This window comes from Chrysemys picta, chromosome 19, assembly GCF_011386835.1.
Source record: "Chrysemys picta bellii isolate R12L10 chromosome 19, ASM1138683v2, whole genome shotgun sequence".
NCBI lineage: Eukaryota > Metazoa > Chordata > Testudines > Emydidae > Chrysemys > Chrysemys picta.
The window spans coordinates 16,157,643-16,180,995 of record NC_088809.1 but is presented as its reverse complement, the minus strand read 5'-3'; the positions used below and the strand labels follow the sequence as shown (position 1 = coordinate 16,180,995).

General features: G+C 48.9%; 1 protein-coding gene across 16 annotated transcripts in view; it reads left to right on the top strand.

The window, feature by feature from the left end:
- The first annotated feature begins 1,822 nt into the window (after positions 1-1,822).
- GTF2IRD1 (GTF2I repeat domain containing 1) overlaps positions 1,823-23,353 on the top strand; it is a 174,489-nt gene continuing 152,958 nt past the window's right edge. For 7 of the 16 annotated variants that reach the window (XR_006176255.2, XR_006176254.2, XR_006176253.2 and 4 more), the window contains exon 1: positions 1,929-2,068. The gene's annotated coding sequence lies outside the window, so the exon portion shown is untranslated. Of the gene's footprint in view, positions 2,069-2,099; positions 2,209-3,386; positions 3,511-12,854; positions 12,896-23,353 lie in introns of those variants that run through there. The other 9 variants (XM_065573176.1, XM_008166146.4, XM_065573177.1 and 6 more) reach the window with 8 other exon arrangements.

Genomic DNA, 23,353 nt, shown 5'->3' with positions numbered 1-23,353 from the left:
TAAGGACTGTGTAAATGTACCAAGAGGTGGCGATAGACACACTGTGAAACAATAAATAGATACGTGCACTTGCACCAAAGCACTCCAGCTACCCTGCTGCCCATCACTTCACAGACATCTGCTTTCCCTGCACAGGCAGAGTTGGCGCACAGCTGCTTCAGCCCGTCGGTGCTGTACAAACCCAGGGCCGTGCCCTTTGTGGTCGCTGCTTGGATTCCAGTGCAGGCAGAGACGCTCCACCGGGAAAGGGAGGCAAGATCTGGAGCCACTCCCTGTGCCCATACCCTGCAATCTGGGGAAGGGTTGGTATGTTCCCTAGGCGCTGCTCTGCGGTCTCTAATCTGGAGAGGCAGCCCTGCTCCCAGTGGAGGCAGAACAGCTGTGGCCATGACGGCGTCCCTCCAGGGGAAGGCACCCAGAGGCCTGGCTGAGGCTGCAGAACAACTCCCCCGCATTTCTTTTCTACCCAACTGACTCCTTTCCCAGAGGTTAAAGCAGACAGACCAAGGAGATGGTGGACACACCCCAGCTGCGGGGGAGCCCTGCTCCCCCAGGCCAGGGAGAGTAGGGAAGCCTGCACTGTAAATCCCTCCCCTCCCGCTGTTGAGGCTGGGTGCCCGCGTCTCCCTGTTTTCAGGGCCAGCTGGGGGTCCCTGTTGGAGTTACAAGCCACCACTCCTGCAGAACACCTGACTGCCGGCAGGAGGGGGCTGTTGGCAGTGGCAAGAGGCTGGCTGAGTGCACAGGCGTCTCAGGGATCCCTGCCAGCCACCCCTCCCCAAGCACATCCCTCCCCCCTAAAACAGCAGGGTGACCCGATGCCCAGGAAAACTGGGAGTCCCTATAGCTGAGCCTGCTTCAGGCTTATACCCAAAGCACCCCCCCTATGTCTCCCCGTTTCTCCTTGCAAATCGGTGCACCCCCATGCCGCCGGGCTGGGCAAGGGGGAAGAGGCAGGGAGACCAGCAAGCACCTTTCCAAGGTGCCAAAGACCACCTGCAGCCTTCTGACACCCCCACCCTGTGCTCACAGCTCCCACCCCCATCCCGTGACCTGTCCTCCTGGCTTTTCTCAACACGTCCCTCCCCCTCCCCTCCCCTCAGTGCCTCTGCTCCTCTTCTCCGCCAGACCTCCCACCCTTGCCCCACTGCTAGGGTGACCAGATAGCAAGCATGAAAAATCGGGACAAGGGGTGTGGGGTAATTGGCACCTATATAAGAAAAAGCCCCAAATATCGGGACTGTCCCTATAAAATCGGGACATCTGGTCACTCTACCCACTGCCCCGCTTCCAGGGGTCCCTCAAACGGGGGGTCACAAGGTTATTAGGTGGGGGTCACATAGGGTGACAAGATGTACCGATTTTATAGGGACAGTCCTGATTTTTTGGGTCTTTTTCCTTTATAGGCTCCTATTACCCCCCACCCGCTGTCCCGATTTTTCACACTTGCTGTCTGCTCACCCTAGAGCCTCCACACCCCAGGTCACCTCCAGCATTTAGAATCGTGTGACATCTTTTTTTAAAAATGCGGTTTTCATGTAGAAGGGGGGTCGCTCTGCGAGGCTTTCCGGGGGAACGGGGTCACCCGTACCAAAGTTGGAGAACCACGGTCCTGTTCTCCGCCCGGCTCCCCGTGGCCCTGTTCTCCGCGCCCGGGGGCCCGCCCGCTGCCCCTCCCCGTGGCGCCGGGCCATGCCCAGGCCCCCCCCCGGCCGGGCTGCGGGCTGGCTAATCCTGTATGTAAATGGCAGCCAATGGATGCTGCTGTTGAGCGGGGCTGGGATTAGCGCCGGGGCGAATGGCTGGCAATCTTACTGGGATTACAGAACAAAGAGCCTCTCTCGGCAGCCCCCGGGAGCAGGGGGCCCCGGCCGGCCAGCCCGCCCCTCCCTGCCCAGCCAGGCCGGGAGGGAATCACGCCTCCCCCGTCCTCCCCCCCCTGCCGCCGCCCGCTTCCTCCGCGGCTCGCAGATTAATCCAGGGGCGGCAGGAGCCGGGCTGCGGGCGAGGCTGAGCCCCGCCACCCCGGGCGGCAGGAGCCGGGCTGCGGGCGAGGCTGAGCCCTGCGGTAAGCGAGAAACTTTCGCCCCGCGTGGGTCGCGCGTGGGGCGCTGGCTCCATTGTCTCGGGGCGCGGGGTGAGCCGGGGCAGGTGGGATTAGGAGTCGCGGCGGGGCGTGTGCCGGGACCTGCCGCTGCCGGGAATGAGGTTAGTGAACGGGGGGGCTGCTGGTCCCGCTACAGGCCACTCGCCCCCCCGGCTCCTTGCAGCGCCTGCTTCCCCCTCCCCGCCTTTCTCCCTCTGCTGGGGGGGTCACGCAGGGACCCCTCCCCTTCCTCCCATCCCCTTGGATGGCCGGAGTTGGGGACACACAATCTCCCGGGGGATCGGTTTTATTTTTTGTTGGGGGGAGAGTGTTGTCTTTGCTCCCGTCTGCTTCGAACTGGCGTTTACACGGGCTGGCTTGGCGCCTGTCAGAGCTGGGCCTTTGAAGCCGGAGTTCACACCCGGCCCTGGGCAGAAAGATGTGCAGATGCTGATGGGACCAGGTAGGTTTGGCCCGCCGGGAGGTGGCGGGGGCTGCTGGGCTTGCCAAGAGAGGCAGCTGTTAAACAGGGACTGACCCGCCAGCGGAGGGTGGCATTTGCCCACCCTCCGCGCTGTGAAAGGCAGCAGCACAGTTTAAAATAGAAATGCCCCCCCCCCCCCCCCCGGGTTACCTGGCTACAAACGCCAGGCTTTGGCAAAGCCAGGAACCGAACGCAGATACATGTATGGAAGAGGCTTTTACCCTTTCCAGGTGAAATGACCAGGGAGCTCCCTTGGCCTTGCTGCATGAAGCAGGGGAAAGGTGTTCTCTCTGCATGTGCAGGGGGAAAGGTGCGGGATAGAGTGTTTTCTGTTGGGGAGACTGGTACCCTGTCCCTCCAGTTCATGGGGACAGAGAGGAATCTACTCCGGATAAGCTAAACATCTGAGTGCTCCTATTGATTGGTCTTGTGCTGGAGCCGGCTGGCTTCGCGTGTGCATGGTGTGGTGACTCTTGCTGGTGTTGGAAGTCTCCCGAGTAATTCCGCCTCTGGGTCGAGTTGTTTGTTGGTGGACTGTGGACTTGCAGTCGGGAAGCACGGAGGTGGCATTTCTCTGTGGCTGTAAGGCAGGATTGACTGGCGGATCCAGGAATTGAATGCAAGGTGGATGCATTGCGGAATTGAGAATCTGTGTTGGAGAGACAAGGTGGTCTGGGGGAGAGGGCACTGGATGGAGAGTCAGGAAACCTGGAGTCTGTTTCTGGCTTTGCTACTGACCTGCTGCATGACCTCAATGAGTCCCTTCATTTCTCTGTTCCTTCCTCTTCCATCCCTTGTCTGTCTTTGTCTATTTAGAAAACAAACTCTACTTCCTCTTAAGATGTCTGTACGGTGCCTCGTACAGCGGGGTTCCTGAGCTTGGTTGAGGCCTCTAGGTGTGACCATTCTACTCCTACCAATAATAGCAGATGAACCACATGTAAGTACTCTAGGGGGAACTGACACCTTCTGGGGGAAACTGATATCTTATTGTATATCATACCTTTAATCAGGAAGGATCCCAAAACTTTAAAATCTGACCTGTTGTTGCTGGGCCAGTTACGACAGCTTTGACTCACCACGTACTCCGTAGCCCTGTGAAATCTGCTGCGACGTTTGCCTTTTGCTACAGAATTGTGCTCTAGATTCTTAGTTTCCATTTTAAAAATGATCCGGAGCCTAATCCTTTATGGTTGGGAAGGAGACATTCCAGCTGAGATCACAGTGTCAGATGATGTAGTCTTGTCTTGATGAGTTTTCAGAGAGCCTAAAACAATAGCTCTGAGAGTCATGAACTGTCCCGTTTATATCGGTAACATGTGGACTCTGAAGCCTAATGATATCAACGCTGTTACGTATTTCCCTGATGAATCTTTTAGCAAAAACTCTGCTAATGTGTTTATCCCACAATATCAAATTACCCCCCATTCCTCTCCAGTTTCTGAAAGCCCTAACTGTCCCTTATCCAGCTGCCAAAACTTCAAGCGTCTGCTTCTGATAATGTCTGTGATACAGTTATGCAGGACATTGACAATTGCCTTATTAGGGACAATGCAAAGTAAACTTAAGTTAATATGAAATTTAACACCAGGCATAATGTACGGATTACATTACTGATTCATAGTTAATTCCAAGAGAGCCCCAGTTTTAAAAACTTTTTACATAAACCTGCCACAGTGTTTCCTGCACGCTGCCTCAGTTTACCATGGAATACCATTGAGAAGGGGGAATTTGCCACAGAAAGCTGGCCAAGAGTGCTACACAGTGTGTGGGTCTGTAGCTACTGTACATATTACCTGTTACTTTTCTTTCCCTTCTTCCCTAAGACACTGATTGCTTGGGTCTCAATCCTGCAGAGACCGAGTGTGAGTGTTACTGTATGCCTTGACTGCAGTGAGGCTACTTGTGTGTAAAGTGTGTCTGACGAAGTGGGTATTCACCCACAAAAGCTTATGCTCCAATACGTCTGTTAGTCTATAAAGTGCCACAGGACTCTTTGTTGCTTTTTACAGATCCAGACTAACATGGCTACCCCTCTGATACGTGTGTAAAGTTGTTTCTGGACTTAAGTCTTTGCCAACTTGGGGGCCTTAGTGGGAGAGGCCAAAAGTGTTTGAGACTCGTTGCAGGCTGACTTCATATTTATAATTTGGCTAAGTCCTTGCTTATCTGCAGGGTTGAGCCTTTAGTTCTGTTGGTGCAAGGATTCCAGGTGAAATTTAGCTGTGAGGCATTGCTGGGAAGTCTCGGGGGTACTGAGCACCAAGACTGACTTTTTCTGTGTATTTATACATGACAGGAGCTGCTGAGATGCTCAGTCCACCTGGGGGAAATTTTCCTGGAGACTCCTAGTGGGACCAGGGTACCCATTTCCAGTTTCAGATGTTCTGTTTCTGGAGTATTGTTTCGTTGTTGAGGGGGGGGAGTATGGGTAGCCTACTGCTTCATCTTACTATTGATTAAAGCAGGAAAGTCTGCAGTGGGGTGACACTCATCCTTGTGAGCAGCAGAACCAATCCCAGAACATTGTTCAGTGGGGCTATCGCTGAGACCTCAGGGCTGTTCTCTGGAGAGACTGAGGCATGTAAAAATTGTACCTTACGACATGGCAAGTCCCACAGAAAGGAATCAGTCAATGGTCCGGCTAGTCCCCTATCCTGGCTCTGAGAGCTCCCAGTGCCAGTTGCTCTTCTACAGCAGTGGTTCTCGATCTTTTCCCCAACTCATCTAGCTAGGTTCCTCCTCCATTTAGCACTATTGGAAGGACTCTGTAAAACTCTCCTGCTGTGAGCTGGGCCTTGGCTTCCCAAGGCTAGCACTTCTGGGTTCGTTGTGTAAGTAGAAATCCTTACCCCTTGCAGTTAGACTCCCTCGTAGAATCATTTATGGGTCTCCTGCCCTCTTGCAGCTTGGTACAGTTTGCTAATGTTTTTAAGTGTATTGTAGCCTATTTAATACAGTTGAAAATCATGATGCTACACAGGTTGCATCCCAGGATTGGAAGATCTGTAACCCTACTGAGGCTAAAGCAAAGAAATGGAATATTTAAATAAAGCACACGCCACTTCCAGACTGCCCTCGACCAGAACGCTTGACCAAGTTTCCCCACAAGATGACACGGCTAGGGGCATTTGTGGATGCAATCCTTGTCCCATGGATTCTCGTCTTCTCCTCCCCATCCCTCATATTGCCTTTGGGTGCCAGCTTGTCCCTAGGAATAGAGTCCTGTGTTTGTGCCTCCTCTTTCGTCGTCTTTGCTGCAGCCTTCCCTGCTAGGGTTTACCTCCAATTCAGAGGATCTCATGCCCTTCTTCGCTTAGATTGGCCTAGACCAGAGTCAGAGTAGGAGGGAGGAAACATGTTTAACTCCTCTCCTGGATTTGGAGAAATAAAGAGCTCTGTATGAGTGGAGTTTGATGAAATCATAGAGCCTCACCCATGTGCAACTCCTTGCGTGACTGGGGCCTTAGACTGGAACCATCTGCTGGTCTATATCAGTGGTCTTTGGGGGGTGCACGGCAGGAGGAGTGCTTTTTTTTTTGTTTTGTTTTGTTTTTGTTTTTTTTTGCTTCGTCAGGCGGAGGTGCGTGCTCAAAAATTTTTTACTGATAGGGGTGCGCAATCAAAAAAGTTTGGAGACCATTGGTCTATATGATCATGCAATCATCCACTAGAAATAACTCTGCCACCCCATCTCCCAAGTATCCCTGTTGGTTTAATCCGAATTCATACAAACTCTGGACTGCTCAAGCATGCAGTCCAGCTATGGGTCAAGAAGAGTGAGACCACATAGGGCTTCTGCAAAAGTGTTTGTTCCTCCACTTGTAAGGCATATGCTTGCTGCCTAGCCCATAGGACAGGCTTGTGTGTTGCAGCACTAATGCGGAAAGTTGCTCTTCCAGTGGAAGGAAACTTTTGTCAGATTACACACACAACTCACACTTAGTAATTTTTTTGAAGCCAGCTGCTTATCCTTGAAAGCATCCTATATATATTCAGCATTATGCAATTAAATCTCTTCAAAAGGACCTGGGGCAAAAATACTATTCCATCTTACCCCTCCTCACTCTGCACCTTCATCTGAGCTCTCTGACAATACTGTTAATTCTGCACTCTTCACTAGTGCCATACTGATTTGGACATTTCCGTTCGGCTGGGGTAATAGTTCAGTTTAGAGGCTTCTGAACACTTATAGCTACAAAATTGCGTTGTCCAGGCTGAACTCTGCATCTGAAGGGGAAGAATTCTTTGATGCTGTGCTAAACGATGGTAGCATGAATCCGGATCCAAAGTTTAGTCTAAAACTGTTTGGTTCTCATGTTCCTATTCACGAGGCAAAGATTTTTATTTCACCTGTTTTGCAGCACTGAAAAGACACAAGCCTAGACTCGCTCCTGAATCGACCCCTCAGCCAAATTCCTCATTAAATGTCATTGTTAATATAGCTACTGCTCATTTAAATCTAAACGCCAGTGCTCCAAAAAAACAAATTGTTATTGTTGGAGCTAATGGGGATTTTCTCCATATCCCATCTCCTAGAACTGGAAGGGACCTTGAAAGGTCATCGAGTCCAGCCCCCTGCCTTCACTAGCAGGACCAAGTACTGATTTTTCCCCAGATCCTTAAGTGGCCCCCTCAAGGATTGAACTCACAACCAACATGCTATTCCCACAGGAAATAGCTAAAAAAAATTTAGGCCCTTATCAATAAAGTGTACTTCCTTTAGGAATCTTGTCAGTTGAATCCAGAGGGACACATACTGCTCTGTGACACTGTAGTAAAATCTGGAGTAACTTCGTCAAAACCAGTGGATTTACACCAGCGAAACTGAGTACAGAATTTGGCTCAGAGCATTCACAAAAATCTTAGTGCTAGCAGTGGACTGCTTGGAGATCAGTAGCCAGCGTGGAAAGCAGACTCCAAGGTTTTCCATGTCTAAATGAGTTTATTCCCCTTGCTCAGGGAAGACGGTATCCAATCAAACGGGGTGTGGAAATATTGTTGTTACATTTCTTTCTGCAAAGCCGATTGATTATGGGTGTGGAGAAATGCTGATTGCTGTTAGCACAGCTAATGGGGCCACTGGCCGAGTGTCCCGTGCTACCTTCTGGGAAAGGCTCAAACTACAGGTCACTTGGTTACACCCACGCATGCTGCAGTTTAGAAATATGTCATAACAGTTGCTACAAGGCCCTGTGTGTGGGGTGCATGTGTGTGTGAGATTTCTCAAGCACCTCTATGTATTAGTGTCCTTTTCCAGTGCTAACCCACTTTCTGAAACTTCAAGGAGAATGTTCTCCTTTTAGGTGAAAAGCAGTGCAGAGGTTGGGTTTTCAAGCTACCAGAATTGCCAGTGTGACAGATTCCACCAGGCAGGGTGCAGGGGACATGCTTACAAAGGGCTATTTACGTTGGAAGTCTCTGTGTCGAACGTGAAGGATGGGGCTTTCAGAAGCACTCTGTGTTGGCCTCACTGTACTCGATTGAAATCCGTGGGAGTTTTACCGCTCAGTGGGAGCAAAGGGAAGCCAGTGCTTGAAGAATCCCAGCTGAAAGCTGTAGAAAGGCCGTAGGCCGTCCTTAATGGCCACCAAGCAGTTGGTGACCCAGAACAGCAGGAGCCCATGCCACCCCACAAGGGGCTGTTGGGAAGGGCAGCCTGCCAATAGCCCTGTTGGCAGGAAGCGTAAATGCTCTTATAAACTAGACAAAGCGTGACCTGAACTCCGTCTTGACTCCAGATACCACAGTGGTGGGCGCAATATAAATAGCTGGATGGAATTTATAGACCGTGGTTTTCCCCCAGTTTCTTTCTCCACACCACTCCACATACGGGCTCCATCTGGCTGACTCTGTTCGCTTGCAGCCTCCAAAGAGAATTCCAAGCTACCGCGTGAGCACTATGTTCAACGTCTGGGCTGCGTCGTGCAGAACCTGCTGAGGTTCTGATCTTTCCTACGTTTTACCACCTCGTGCCCGCTCCCATTGACTTCGCTAGGCTTTGGCTCGGACTCCTCTTCCTTCGCCCTGAGAACCAGCATTTTCAGAAGGGCTCTTCACCCGCAGCCAGGCCCAGATGTTTCAGAAGAGCTCTGCCTATTGGGTGCTGAGCTCTTTGGATGATCTGGCGGTAGGAGTAATTCAGAAAATCAAGCAGGTTGCCCTGGATCATCCGGCAGTGCCCTAGTACATTGTGGGCGCTACTGGAAGCAAATAATCCATTAGGCCACAGCTTTTTTGATGGCTGATGGAAGAGCAGGTTTGAACAGCTCCTGTGCCTTTTACAGCAAGGGTCACTTGCTTCTACTCCTCCCTGTGTCTTACAGTAGGATCCAGTCCATCCCATCAGCCCTAAGACTTCGCAGCATGGTGACTGGTTAGGCCGTGCAAAACTGGGGTAATTCTCATTGGTGTCCAAGTCTCTACAGCTATATACTGTGGTTCTCATTCAGTGGGATACTTAGGCATGTGGCTAGCTTTGACTGTGCGAATAGTCCCGTTGACTGACGTTGGGACCAGTCACCTGGTTGAAGCAGGGTCACTTGCTTAAGTAGCTTGCTAAAGCGCAAACCGAGAGAGAAATGTGTAGCTTACGGTTTGGAAAGCCTTTACGTCAGGGTTGTTCTAAGGCAGGAAGTCTCCACTCTCTCGCAAGAGTCGTTGCAGCCGTATTTCGAAGAGGACATCCAGATGCTGCAGTCATTTCCAAGGGATCTTACAAACTCCACCAATAAAGGATTTTTCCCCTTCAGTAAAAATATCACTAGTGCAGGAAACACCTTTCCAAAAGCTGTCTGCATCAGACTGGGATTTACCGTTATTTCTACAAGCAGCCACTGATCAAACTTTCTAATATTCTGTTGTTTTGTCTCTGCTTGGGGCTAAAATCCTACTGAGCCCATTTGAAAAAGAAAATTAACTTTCAGCCAGATGACTAGGGGTCCACAGGGCATTAAGCACCATTCTCCTGCCTGTGCTAATTCACAAAGGTAAAGTGGTCCTTTCCCTCGCTTCATCAAGGTAATCTGTGCCCTTCGCTTGAATCCTGAGGCTACTTTATCTTTATTTTCTCCAGACCCGCGACATCATAAGGAGAAAATATCTTTTCACTCACAGGCTTATAAAAACCAGGCTGGGACTGAGTGAGGTGTGTCGTTTTTAAAAAATAAATATTTAATGAAGACCCCTCGCAATTTTCACTCTCTTTGGTCTTCCCAATAACCTCTTCACGCTTTACCACAGAAGTTTATGAAGGACAAAATCAACCTCCCTTTATTTCCCCCCTCCTTACCCTCTGTGTCTTTGTCCAGCTGGGTCGGCCAGTGGAATTGGCATCATGGGCCAGATTTGCAAAAGAACTCAGTTCCCATTTAGGCCAGTGGTGGTGGTGGTGTTTTTTTTTTTTTTTTTGAAAAGCTCTGTGTTGGGTGCATGGGCTCTTCTGAAAATCTGGCCCTTGTTTAGGACAGCCAGAGCTACATTAGTAAGGATTAAACTCCCCACCTCTTCCCCCAAAATGTTTGGAAGGGTTACCAACCCTGATTCTTCAGGGCATAAATGAATCTATAGCAGATGAAGGTTAGGAAGACCCTTTTCCTATGGGGAAGTTATTCCATAACTACATTATACAGTGTTCCATGCGCCTTTCTCTGTAGCAGCTGGTATCAGCTGCTGTCAGAGGCTAGATTGGCCATGGGACTGTTATGGTCCTGTCTTTCTAGGAAAATAATGTTCCCCCTCGAATGCTTTGGAGCAGGGACTTTCAAAATTTCAAGATAATTTCTTTTGGGTGGGTACCATCTTTCTGTTTTGTAGCTCTACACTGCTTAATGCAGGGTCCGGGGCTCCTAGGTACTACAGCAGTAGAACTCACTAGCTGTGTTAATTTTAACAAATGGGTTCATTTTAAAGAGGCTGAGTTCTATCTTTGAAACAGAAAAGAGAGTTTTGGAGACTGTTTATTCAGCTCCCTACAAAAGGGAAGCGAGAAGAATTTTTTCCCTTATCTCTAAGATTCTTCCTCCAACAGAGAAAGGGGCAGAGTGGATCTGATTGTAACTGCAAACCTCTATTGAAAAAACAAAACAGCACCACACTTCCTCATTCCATCTCCTAAATAACTCTGACCAAGAATGGCGCCCCGAAATGATAAACTCCATTGCAAACTATTTCCACTTAAAAAAACCAACCCTACACAAACCCAAACCATTCCGTCTATTAATAATCCTCTGACACCACACCCACACACGTTCTCTAAAAATCTACACCGCCCTACACACTTGTCCACCTACCGCAACCTACAACTGGTTCATGTTGTTTAAAACATCCACTTCTAACCGTTCCACACAGTCAGAGTTAAAGGTTGTATGTTTTGCATGGAGAGGAAGGGAAGTGTGGCAGGGTGTGTGTATTGTGGGTGAGATAATCTGGGGAAGACAATATCATAGTGGTTGTAGATTACAAGGGATAGGTGAGGACTTTCTGGTTTTGTGGTGGTTGCATTGGGTATATATGCCGGGGTGGCCAAACTTACTAATCGTCGCGTACGCTAATCTTCAGAAGTTCAGGAACCGGGCATACCTGCTGGGGCTTGGGACTTCAACCCCACTCCTGCTGAAGCCCTGAGCCCCAGCAGTCACCTCCCATAGGGCTGAAGCCCTGAGAGCCCCCTCCCTGCAGGGCAGAAACTCCTAGCCCCATCACCCTGCCGTGGGGCAGAAGTCCTGAGCTCACCCCGCCCCAGTCTGGTAGGTGGAGAATGGGGGGGAGGCGTGGTGGCCTCCGTGAGACGCACTTTAACTGTAAAGAGCCGCAAGTGGCCACCCCTGGTATATGCCGTTGAACGATCCTAATAGTTTAAATGGCGGTGTTGTGTGTGTCTTGGAAAAACTTTCTTTTAATTATAGGTATCTCTGACCTTACCCAGTGAATTTGCTCTGCCACGATCCATTCATGTTTTTACTGTTTAGTGACCAAGTCCTTCCATTACGTGGAAGACTCGCATTGTGATCCCGTACGAGTGAACAATCAGTCACTTGTTTGTGGCATCAAAACTGGTCATTGTTGCATTTAAGGAGTGGCCCTTTAAGCCTTGTCCTCACTGGTGAGCGCCAAAGTCCATAACTCAGGAAAGGCTCTGCACTGTTCGCTGTGTGGGAAGCTGATTTATGGGAGGGGCCAAAGGTGAGCTGTTTTAGGGCAGTCAAGGGAGTGCTGATCATGGCTGGGTTTGCATATTGGTGCAAAGTTATGCACAGATGAAAGATGAAAATGAGGTTTTGTTTCTAATTAATTAAAACAACAAGGAGTCTGGTGGCACCTTAAAGACTAACAGATTTATTTGGGCATAAGCTTTCGTGGGTAAAAACCTCACTTCTTCAGATGCATAGTGTGAAAGTTACAGATGCAGGCATTATATACTGACCCATGGAGAGCAGGGAGTTACTTCGCACGTGGAGAACCAGTGTTGACAGGGCCAATTCAATCAGGGTGGATGTAGTCCACTCCCAATAATGGATGAGGAGGTGTCAATTCTAGGAGAGGAAAAGCTGCTTCTGTAATGAGCCAACCATTCCCAGTCCCTATTCAAGCCCAGATTAATGGTGTTAAATTTGCAAATGAATTTTAGTTCTGCTGTTTCTCTTTGAAGTCTGTTTCTGAACTTTTCTAATTAATTGTAGCCTTGGATGTTGAAATTATGCCCAGCCAGATATTAAAGTCCCGCACAAATTTCAGGATATGTAAGGTCCTTGCAGCCAGAGACTTCTAAAGTCTTGAGAGCCCATGACACACAGCATTGATGGCTGCATTTAGGAGCATTGATTCCCATCCACTGGTTCACAACTTTAGGTCTTCTCTGTTCCCTCTCCCTGCCTTTTAAAGACCCTAATACAATGACTCCTGGAGTCCATGGAAAACCTTCAGTTCACTTTAATAGGTTTTGGATCAGGCCCTAAATTTAGCTTCTGTGCTGAGGTCTTGCATCATAAAAACCATCTGGAAATTGCATGGCGGTACGAAGAAATGCATATTAAATAGTGTGTGTTGCTATTAATACGCAGGTCTTATAGTGGAATTTAACAACTTAAGCACAGTTTCAATTTGGTGGTGGCCAAACCAAGTTCTAACTTGACCTGGGTAAATGGCATCTATTGCTTAATTATTATTTGTATTACAGAAACAGCCAGAGAACCCAACTGAGATCTGGGCCTCGTTGTGCTAGGGGCTTTACATACAGATAGTAAGAGACAGTCCTTGCCCTAAAAAGCTTACCATCTATATAGTCGAGAGAGAAAGATTGGGAGAAGAAACAGACACAGAGGAGAGTAAGTTACATACTAGTCCTGCAAAAAAATTTACACACATACTTACCTTTAAGCATGTGCATAGTCCCACTGAAGCCTATGGGACTACTTGTGAGTGTGAAGTTAAGCATGTGCACAAGTCTTTGCAAGGTTGACATGTATCTTGTAAGCCGTTGGGGGCAGGAGCTTTGTCCTTTCTTTTTTTTTTTTTTCCACAATTCCCACCAGGGGTGTTACTTGAATAACAGGGCAACCTAGTGCCATTTTTAATGCAGGATTCTCCAGGCACAGAATTGACCGACCGCCTTACTGCTATGATGGAATAAGTAATATTTTACATACTTGTCAAAGAAAATGACTTACCCTGGGCGAGCGGGTGGACAGAATTTTGCGAGGTGGTTATAATATTCTGTGGTAAATAACTGGGCAGGGTGGGGGCAGTTTCAGGGATGGCAGTGAGTGTAGACAATAAAAGATGACGTTTCTCCATCTAATTTCTAATGGCCTGATTCCCCTTTGCACTAAATGTACAGTATAAAGCCCCTTCATGTTGATCCGGCAGTGTAACGTGGCCTTTTAAGGGTGAGGAAATTACACACGTTGCAGCTCTTCCTGGGATCCCCAGTCATGAATCAGGAATACAAGCACAGAACAAAAAGACAGTCCCTGCCTCCAAGCTTTTAGGTATAAATGCACCTATACTAAGGCCCTGGCCACTGTAATTGAGAAACTCTTATGTATCCATACCATGCTCATCACTATGTTAGCTGACTTGCAGCCTTCTGTGTTTTAGGGCTTAGCGGTGAATGAGGATGTATGTAGACCTTCAGGGATGTATATAATTCACATGATTTTTAAAGTGTAAAAGAAATTAGCTGCGTTAACGTGATCTATACAGGTATAACTTAAAATCATCCCTCTCCTGCTGCGTCTCATTTGATTTTTGACTACTGGATTGTTGAAGCACAGGAAGTGGCTACTGTCTTTGGAGTACTGTCTCATAGTGGGATACTTGCGAGGTAAATTATAAATAATGACACTATAATATACCATCTGTTAAAGCGCTCCTGAACACAGAGTTAATACAATCAGTGCACTGAGTGATGGTGATTGGCTAGGCTGTGACATTTCTCAATAACTGCTTTGTTTATGTTAATGAAAAGTAACCAGACTCACGGGGGTGGTCTGGAGACATGGTGCCTGATCTTGCTTTTACTGGTGTACACTGAGCCTGACTCCATGGAGGTCAGTGGAGTGAAATCAGCGTACAAATTCTGTAAGAAAAGAACCCAGGCCCATGGACTTGGGCGCACCCAGTTGGCTATCCAGGATACCTGTTTGATCACATGTGCTGGGGTTGAACTGGCCTTTTTCCTGTGGCCATCGGTGAGAACACAAAGAGTGACAGGAATGCTACTGGTGGCACCTTAGAGACTAATACATTTATTTGGGCATAAGCTTTCGTGGGCTAAAACCCGCTTCATCGGATGCATGGAGTGGAAAATACAGTAGGAAGATATAGATACACGGAGAACATGAAAAAATGGGTGTTGCCATACCAACTCTAATGAGACTAATCAATGAATTAATTTTTTCAAGTTCTCTGTGTGTATCTATATCTTCCTACTGTATTTTCCACTGCATGCATCCGATGAAGCGGGTTTTAGCCCACGAAAGCTTATGCCCAAATAAATTTGTGGTCTCTAAGGTGCCACAAGGACTCCTCATTCTTTTTGCTGATACAGACTAACACGGCCACCACTCTGAAACCTGTCAGGAATGCTACTGTATTGTGTGTTGTCATAGAATTTCAGGTCAGAAGGGACCTGCAGTTCATCTAGTCTGGCCTTCTGCCCATCACAGGCCATTAAACCCGACCCAGTTACCTCCTTCACAGCTATTCTACCACCTGCTGGCATTGACAATAGGCAGACCTGCAAGTTTATTCCCTTACTTTAGCTACCAATTAAGGGCTTGTCTACACTTAAAATGCTACAGAAGCACAGCTGTAGCGCTTTTGTGTAGACCTGATGGGGAGGTATTCTCTTGTCACTGTTGTAGGTAATCCACCTCCCTGAGAGGCAGGAGCTCTGTCGACCTGACACTGTCTACATGGGGGAATTAGGTCGGCTTAACTACATCACCCGGGGGCGGGGGGGGGGGGAGGGAGGTGTTGGAGGATTTTTCACACCCCTGACAAATATTAAACTGACCTAATTTTCTAGTGTGGAGCAGGCCTAGGTCCTGGTGATCACTGGAGAGCAGACGCAGGGGAGAGCTACACCTCATTTGTTTTGTGGGACAGATAAATCCACTGCTTTACTTATTTATGGACATGTCTGGCAGATTGGTACAAGAAGAAATCACAATGCAGCAGTGGCCTGGGGTGTGTGGAAGAGGCGCTCATTGATGACCAGTTGACATATACTGTTCTGTACACAAAATCCAGTAGCACAGGGTGCACTCTTACAATACTGAGAGCCAAGGGTCTCCAAGATCCTTTTGTGCATTAATGAATGAAGACTTACAAGCTCCCGTGCTGCAGAGAAGTGGCATTATCCTCATTATATAGAAGGGGAAACTGAGGCACAGAGGATTTGTCAGAACCTCTGAGCAACTGTAGCTCCAACAGACGTCAACGGTGCTCAGTTCCTCTGCAAATCCGGCCCCAAGTGACTTGTCAAAAGTCAGAGTGAGTCGGTGGCAGAGCCTGGAGTAGAATCCAGAGAGGCTGACTCAGCTCTAACCATAAGTCCATACTCCCTTCCCTACTATTTTGGGTTTGTTCCTGTATGTGCTATAATGTAATATTAACCCTTTGTAAACCGGTACTCACGTAGGGCCTGAATCAACTTGCATTGTAATCTATGGAATGAGCTGGGTTGCACCCATTTGGTAAATTCTTCTAAGACGGTGCATGTGGCGGATGGTGTAGGCAGGAGAGGCTCACAGAACGATAGAGTTGGAAGGGACCCTAAGGGTCATCTGGTCTAACCCCCCTGCCAAGATGCAGAGTGTGTTGTGTCTAAACGTTAACCGTCCCAGACAGATGGCTATCCAGCAGCCTCCAGTGAAGGAGCTTCCAGGACTTCCCCAGGCAGTTTGTTCCATTGTCTTGCTGTTCTTACAGTTAGGAAGTTTTCCCTCAGATTTAATCTAAAACCGCTAGGCTGTAGTTCGAACCCATTGCCTCTTGTCCTGTCCACCGTGGTGAGAGACAACAATTTTTCTCCCTCTTATGGCAGCCTTTCAAGTATTTGAAGACTGCTATCGTATTCCCCCCCCCTAATCTCCTCTTTTCCAAACTAAACATACCCAGTTCCTTCAGCCTCTGCTCACATGGCGTGCATTCCATCCCGTTGATCGTCTTTGTCACACGCCTCTGGATCCTTTCCAGTTTCTCTGCATCCTTTTTATACAGCGGTTACCAAAATTGGACACAGTGGTCACTTCTCCTTCCCCCATCTTTACCTGGCAGCCCTCACCCCAGAGGGCTGTCAGATGTGTGGATTTCAGTTTCTAGCGATCAACGTTTCTAGTAAGGCAGGGCAGGGCTGATTTCAAACTCTGCTTTGTCAGCCCTTCTCTTCAGGTCCTGCCTTAGGTTTGGAGATGATCGTCTCCCCCACGATTGGGTCCTTTTGTGGTGCCCTTGCATGGTGTACTGAAAATGGGAGCCACTCTGAGCAAGAGGACAAGGGACTGCCTGCAGGACCAGCAGCATCCCAGCATATGGGAGTGGTTCTGAAGGAATCCATCTCTCTTCCAGATAATTACATCGGGTGATGAGCATGGAAGGAAAGACAGGAGGGGAGCCAGTCTGGGAAAAATCAGGAGCTCTGCTTCTCTACCTGCCTGAGGCAGATGCTGTATCTGCTGAAAGGGCCCTGTTAGAAGCCTGTGTGAAAAATGGCCTTTCAGTTTGTAAAATATGGTAGGAACTTTAAGGAGCCTTCTGGCATTGGGCCTTTAAATAAACATCCTTATTGGGGCCTGGGCTTTGCATCCGGCACAACGCAGATCGGGGGTGCGACTGTATCGGTGCCCTGAGTGCACACATTGACAAGGTTACCGATTAGCTTCATCTGAGGAGGCTTGCTGAAAATAAATTACTCTGCACCCTTCAGGGGTATCACAAGCTGTAATTTCACCTTGAGTTTCTGGGGATGAACACCTAAAAAAAACCCTGGATGAAATTACGTCCAACATCCAGCCTCCCTGAAGGGGGTGTTTTGTTCTGATGTATATTTTATTATTACTATCCGGTTTTAGCCTTTATATAAAACAAACTGGTTGCAGGAATTGGTAGGCACTTGCTACGGCAGTGTTAAAACCACTGTGTAAACTGTGATGCTAAAAGCAGGATTCGTTTGGATTTATTGCTGGTTTTTTAGTAAGAATCTGTATGGGCTTATTAACTCTCTAATGCATGCACCAAATAGTCCATCTTTTTTCTTTGTGTCCATGTTAATCTGTATGTTTCCCCTGCCGTTGCGCTAACTGGCTGTTTGCCATTGTTCTCCTTGACAGTTTATTATGTAGTGCATTGTGTGTTTCTTCTTTAAATACATCACTTGGGAGAAGTGTCTGCCAAACATTTGAAATCCTGATGAAACAACACAGTTAAAACCAAGTGGCCCATGTGCTATTAATACAAATCTGCAGTGAGAACAGTAGGCGGGCGACCTTTAACAAGACATTAAACATTTATTAAAACCATTAGAATTAGTGTCAGGTTGTATTTATTTAAAAAAGTCGACTCAGCTCGCCCAGAAACATGAGTGTGAAATGACAGTCTTGAAAGATGCTTGAACTGGTTTCGTTTAGTTCCCCGCCCGCGTCCTAGGCACAGAGCCGGCCCGGCGACCTGCCAATCTCCAATGGGTAAATTGGCACAGTGCTGGATGGCTTCTCGTTAATAACGAGCCCAATCCTAGAAGAAGCTGAGCGCCTCACGAAGACGGCTGAGCGTCTCACTGAAATGGACGGGGGTCAGCAGCACCTCACAGGACTGGGCCCTGCAATTCCATAGGGAAGTGCCCAGGTTGGAGGCGATTCTCTTGCGCCTGTCTTTTGACCTGGGCGCGTGATTGTCAGAAGTGCAGAGAACCCAGGCTCCAGCAGCTGTCAGTGGTATTGACAAGCACTCAGCACCCCTGAAAATTAGCTCTGCAGAATCTGATGTTGATATTGTTCCCCCCCCCACACACCCCACCCCTGATTATATTTGCAGAAGGAACATGCTTCTCGGGTGCCGCAGCTTCTCAGTGGAAAGGCAGGATGGGAAAACACAACTGTGAGCACCATTCTCTTCACCCCCTTCTGTTGCACAACGTTGCTGGCAGTTGGGAGAACTTCCTTCTGGTCTCGACATGGGAGGAGAAAATGCATCCGAACATGCGTTGCAGGGAACGGCTTTTCCCTGGCAGCGTGGGGATCGATTTGAAGATGAACTAGGCCTTTTCCAGCTCTGGTTTTTGGGTCGGTGCACAGACCTGCTGTAGAAAACACTGGGCGTAACCTGGAATAGCTCAAGGATGCTCAAATCCACTGATCTAGGGCCCGGATTGCTAAAAAAACTCCTGCCTGCAGGTCACTGTGCTGCAGCAACCGAAGCTGCTGTTTGCTTAGTGCAGCGGCTGGCTCTGCAGGCCTCCCTATCTGAGATCACTGGAGTGGGGCTGGGCAATGTTCCTCTGAGCTGGGGGCTGGCCTAGCCTGTTAGATAAGCCCTGTACAAATAACACCTGACTTGGTCCCTGCACAATAATATTGAATACCAAAAAATACACTGCCAGTTTAAAATGGCCACACGCATTAAGGGAATAAATAACACCCTGGGGGCGGAGGTGTTTTGAAAAGCATGACTCATTAACCTACTGTGCTTTCATAGATAAGGTAAATCCTATCTCCTGCACTGAATCTGAGCATGTGGGCTCAGTGCATTGGTGCTACAAGATTGGGGGGTGGGAGGGAGAGGCAGGCAGGCATCTTTCCTCCTGGGTACTCCATGGCCTTTGACTCCACTTGTGGCACAGCCCTCCTCCGCAGAGAGGAAGAGTTAGTGGATTCACTCACCCGGCCACACCTTGAAGCTCTGCTCTGGAGTGTGGCTGTGGGCTCTTAGGAGGCAGTGTGGCCTAGTGGATAGAGGACTGACTCAGGAGACCTGGGTTCTGCTACTGGTTTGCTGGGTGACCTTGGGTAAGCCATTTCACCTCTCTGTGCTTCAGGCTCAGTCTGCACTGAGAAGTTACGTCGACATAGCTACTCATGTCAGGGGTGTGAAAAAAACACACCCCTGCCTGTCACACTATGCCGACAGAACCCCAGTATAGATGGAAGAGGGCTTCCATTGACGTAGCTAATGTCGTTCAGGGAGAGGATGTTCCCACACTGACAGAGTAGGCTGCGTCTACACCAGGGGTCTCTTCGCACTTTCTAGCAACCATCTCCATGTTGCCAGGCCCTCGTGAGTTTGTCACGGTACTTGGAAGTTTCTCGTCAAGCCCTAGCTTCAGGAGTCCTGTGAATACGTGACAATCTCTGCTTGCTTTTGTTTTATTAAGTTTTCTAGTTTTGTGGTTGCAGAGAAAAGCTTGATAGCATGATGTGAGTGCCCCCTAAAGACTCAGTACCCCCTATAAAAAACAAATAACAAAAATCCAAAATGTATTGTTTGTTTTTGTAAAATCTCAGGATTTTTAAGCCCTCTCCTAACTTCTGGAGATGTGACTCCAAACTGAATTTCGAACGCTTGTGGTTGGTAATGCTGCATCTGCTGGCCAGGCTGTTGTAACAAACCAGTCCCTTGGCTCGTAGGGTACAGCTAAACTGCACAAAAAAACCCAACCCTGCGGCTGGCCGTGAGTCTCTGAGCCCAGGTCCACAGATGCAGGCTCGTGCTTCGGTGCTAAAACTGTCCGTGTAGACATTCCTGCTTGGGCTCCGAGACCCACCCCCATCACTGGGTTTCAGAGCCTCAGCGGGATGTCCATACTGCTATGTTTAGCACCATAGCCCAAGCCCTATGTGCTCAAGTCTGTAGGCCCAGGTTATGAGACTTGCTGCCAGGTGGGTTTTTTTTACCTGCAGCTTGTGTAGACATACTGAGCTAGCTTGAATCTTCCTGCCTTGGGTAGAGCGGCAGTGCACCTGCGGCAGTGCGAGCTACTCGCCCAAGTAATTACCCAGGGTAATTATCCAGCCCACGCTGAAACCCATGATTCTCTGGCTTCACTATTCCAGTACCCAAGCCAGCTGGATTAAAGCTAGCTTGGGTCCGTCTCCACTAGTCACAATCCCAGCCTGTGATCGCTGTGTCGGCATACCCGTAGTGAGCAGCGCTCAGAGGCTGTCTGCATACGCTGCTCCGATGAGGTAAGAGGAAGTGAGTCTGGACCAAGCAGTGCTTCTCACGCTCTGTGGTCGGTAGAGTACTTACACGCTGCCCATGGAGAAATGGCTGGCCACGTGGTGCTGGCTCCTCCTAGCTCCCTGCTGCACAGTCACATTAAAAGCAGCTGAAACGACATGCAGCACTTCGCGCATGGCACTTGTGCCTCACGGAACCAATGGCTGTCGGTGCAACAGGGTTGTTGGTGCAACGGGGATGTCGTACGATTGGTGCAAACTCACTAAAGGGGAGGGGAAGTGGTTTGCACAAACCCGAATGGGAGCTGGGTTGTCCAGCAGACAATCTGTCCAGGAGCCCGTGTTTCCACGCTGTGAGAGAGCGTGTGAAGCCCTGCACTAAGGGGAGAGTGGGCTGCTCTGGTGCTGTCTCCTATTATAGGTTGGGCTTGGGCCCAGTTAAGCAGAGGGGAATTGTATTTGGTTGACCCTGCTGCTGCGCCTTTGGCAGACCCCAGACGGAGCTGAAGTCCAGCTCTGAGGGATGACCACGTCACCCCATGCATTGGCTAGACTTTGAGTTGGGGTTCCCACCCCTTAGCCCTCTCCTCCTGTGCTGGAAACGAAGAGGGAGGAAAGCAAGAGGCAGCGCAGGGGTAGAAAGATCAGGCACCATGTATGAGTCTGTTCAGGAAATGGGAATTCCCTGGCTCTGCCATCGAAAGGCACAGTGAGGGGCCCGGGGAAATGGCTCAGACTCAAACGCATGTTGTGGCTACCCCAGGAATATTTTTCCAACCCTAGGATTGCGTGCAAGAGGGGGGAGATTGAAGAGCATTCCTTGGTCATAGGCAAACTGCCTGCTTCCTTTCTGTGTTCTCTGCCGTCAGCCTCCTCACAGTCAGTGCCGTCCTTGAGGTTCTGATTTACCAGGCAGCTACCCCAAGGATTAAGCGCTCTCTCGAAAATGTCTTTGTTTTCTGATGTTTGCTATTGTAACGTATGTGTGATGCTGCTGCTTGTTTGAAAAACAAGGTCTTTATCTCTGTGGGAATTACACCTGCCTAAATATAGAGGTATCAATGGATACACGCGCAAGGCACTTCACGATAAAAGCAGCCTTCGCTGCCATTGCAGCGGTACAAAAGTTTATTCTGCCTTTGCTGCCAACTAGACTGGAGATCTCCTCTACTCCATGCTTTGGAGTGCACAAATACCTGGTCCTCAAGGGCTCTTTGAAAGCAGATGGGGATGCTTCATTATCTCAGTGCCATTAAGATGTCTTTATTTTTTGTTTCCTAGTGGTTCCCCCCGCCCCCGCCAAGATCGTTGTTGTTGTTACGACTAGTCAATATTTTGTTACCAGTTGATTTTATGATTTTTATTTATTTTTTTTGCCCGAGTTTGGTGACCTTCCGGGCACGCTGCAGAAGACCTTGTTTAATAGGATTTTTGGCGAGCGCTGAGGATACGCATCCCGTAACAATGAAGGGGAGGAGAGGAGTGTATTTGTACTCAAAGCAATAAAATCCCAGCAACATTCATCAGTGATGTGTCAGGGCACCTAGAACCCTGGCTAGGCATCTATTTTAAATCTCAATAAATAAATAGAAAATAAATAACCTGATGATCTTAGCTCCTTTGGTTGGTCATTGTTTTGATGTGATGGCAGGCCAGTTTTTCCAAAGAACTTGAACCCAGATCTTCAAAGGTTTAGGTTCCTAACTGCCACTGAAATCCAATGGGAGTTAGGAGCCTACGTCCCTTTGAGGATCTGGGACTCAGCTCCCATTTAGACATAAGTGTCAGGTTTTCCAAAGCACCCACCATCCAGCAGCTCCCTCTGGGCACTCAGGGTATGTCTACACTGCCGGACCCACGCTTGTAGGCTCTGTGCTTGAGTGTCCACACTGCATCCTGCGTCCATGCTCCACCAGGCAGACCTTCTGATTTGGGTCTGCAGCTTGACCTGCATCCACACTGCAGAATGACAGGGCTTGCGCCCTGTTGAGCGTGGGACTTCAGCTCTGACCCATCCCCCTAGCAGGGTCATACAACGCAGGCCTTGAGTGCTTGCTGATCTTAGACAGGTTTGCGTGTGGACATACGGTACGGAAGAGGCTCAAACCTGAGTCAGAGCCCATGGTTTGTGTGCAGAGTAGACACAATCTTATCTTCTCAAAAGAGCTCTGCAGCCAGCGTTTTGTACATTCAGCACTGGGAGCTCTTTTGAAAATCAAACCCAGTGGTTCTCAACCCGCGGCCCCATCAGCATATCGCTGCGGCCCACGTGACATCCACGGGGCCATGCAGGTAATGTAACCAAGAGAGTTGCATATGCATCCCACAATGGTAAATACTGTATATCCTGTCTTTTTTGTCTGGCGAAAAACATTTCCCTGGAACCTAACCCTAACTCCCCCACCCCCATTTACATTAGTTCTTATGGGGAAACTGGATTCGCTTAACATTGTTTTGCTTCAAGTCGCATTTTTCAGGAACATAACTACAGCGTTAAGCGAGGAGTTACTGTAGGTTGAGAACCACTAGGGTGACCAGATGTTCTGATTTTATAGGGACAGTCCCGATTTTTGGGTCTTTTTCTTATATAGGCTCCTATTACCCCCTACCCCTCGTCCCGATTTTTCACACTTACTCTCTGGTCACCCTAAGAACCACTGACCCAGCCCCATTTGTAGCCTTTTTTCACAATTCTGGCCATAATGGCTCAAGCCGTCCTCTCTTTTTTTTTAAACTCCATCCCTTTTCCTTTGCCATCGGGGAAAGTGCTTTCACTGGTTTGCCCTGCTGCAGTTCTGTATTTGCAGCCCCACCGTGGAGCAAAGCCCGGTTATTTTGCTAGGCAGGAAACACTGCACTCATGTAGCCAGTTATTCGAGCAGCCGTGCGAGTGTCCATCAGCAATTGGAGGGAGTCGTTTAAGGACGTGAAAAGACGCAGCGGGGGGCAGGGGAGATTAGAGGAACAGGAAAGATATCTACCGGATGGCGGGCCCAGAGAGCAGGGGTTGGGTGTGGAAAGGGGGTGGGAAGCTCCCCTCCTGAAAATCTTGCTGCTGGGAGGAGTGGGGTGTGTGTGTGGTGGAGGGGGGGGGGGGTCTGGTTC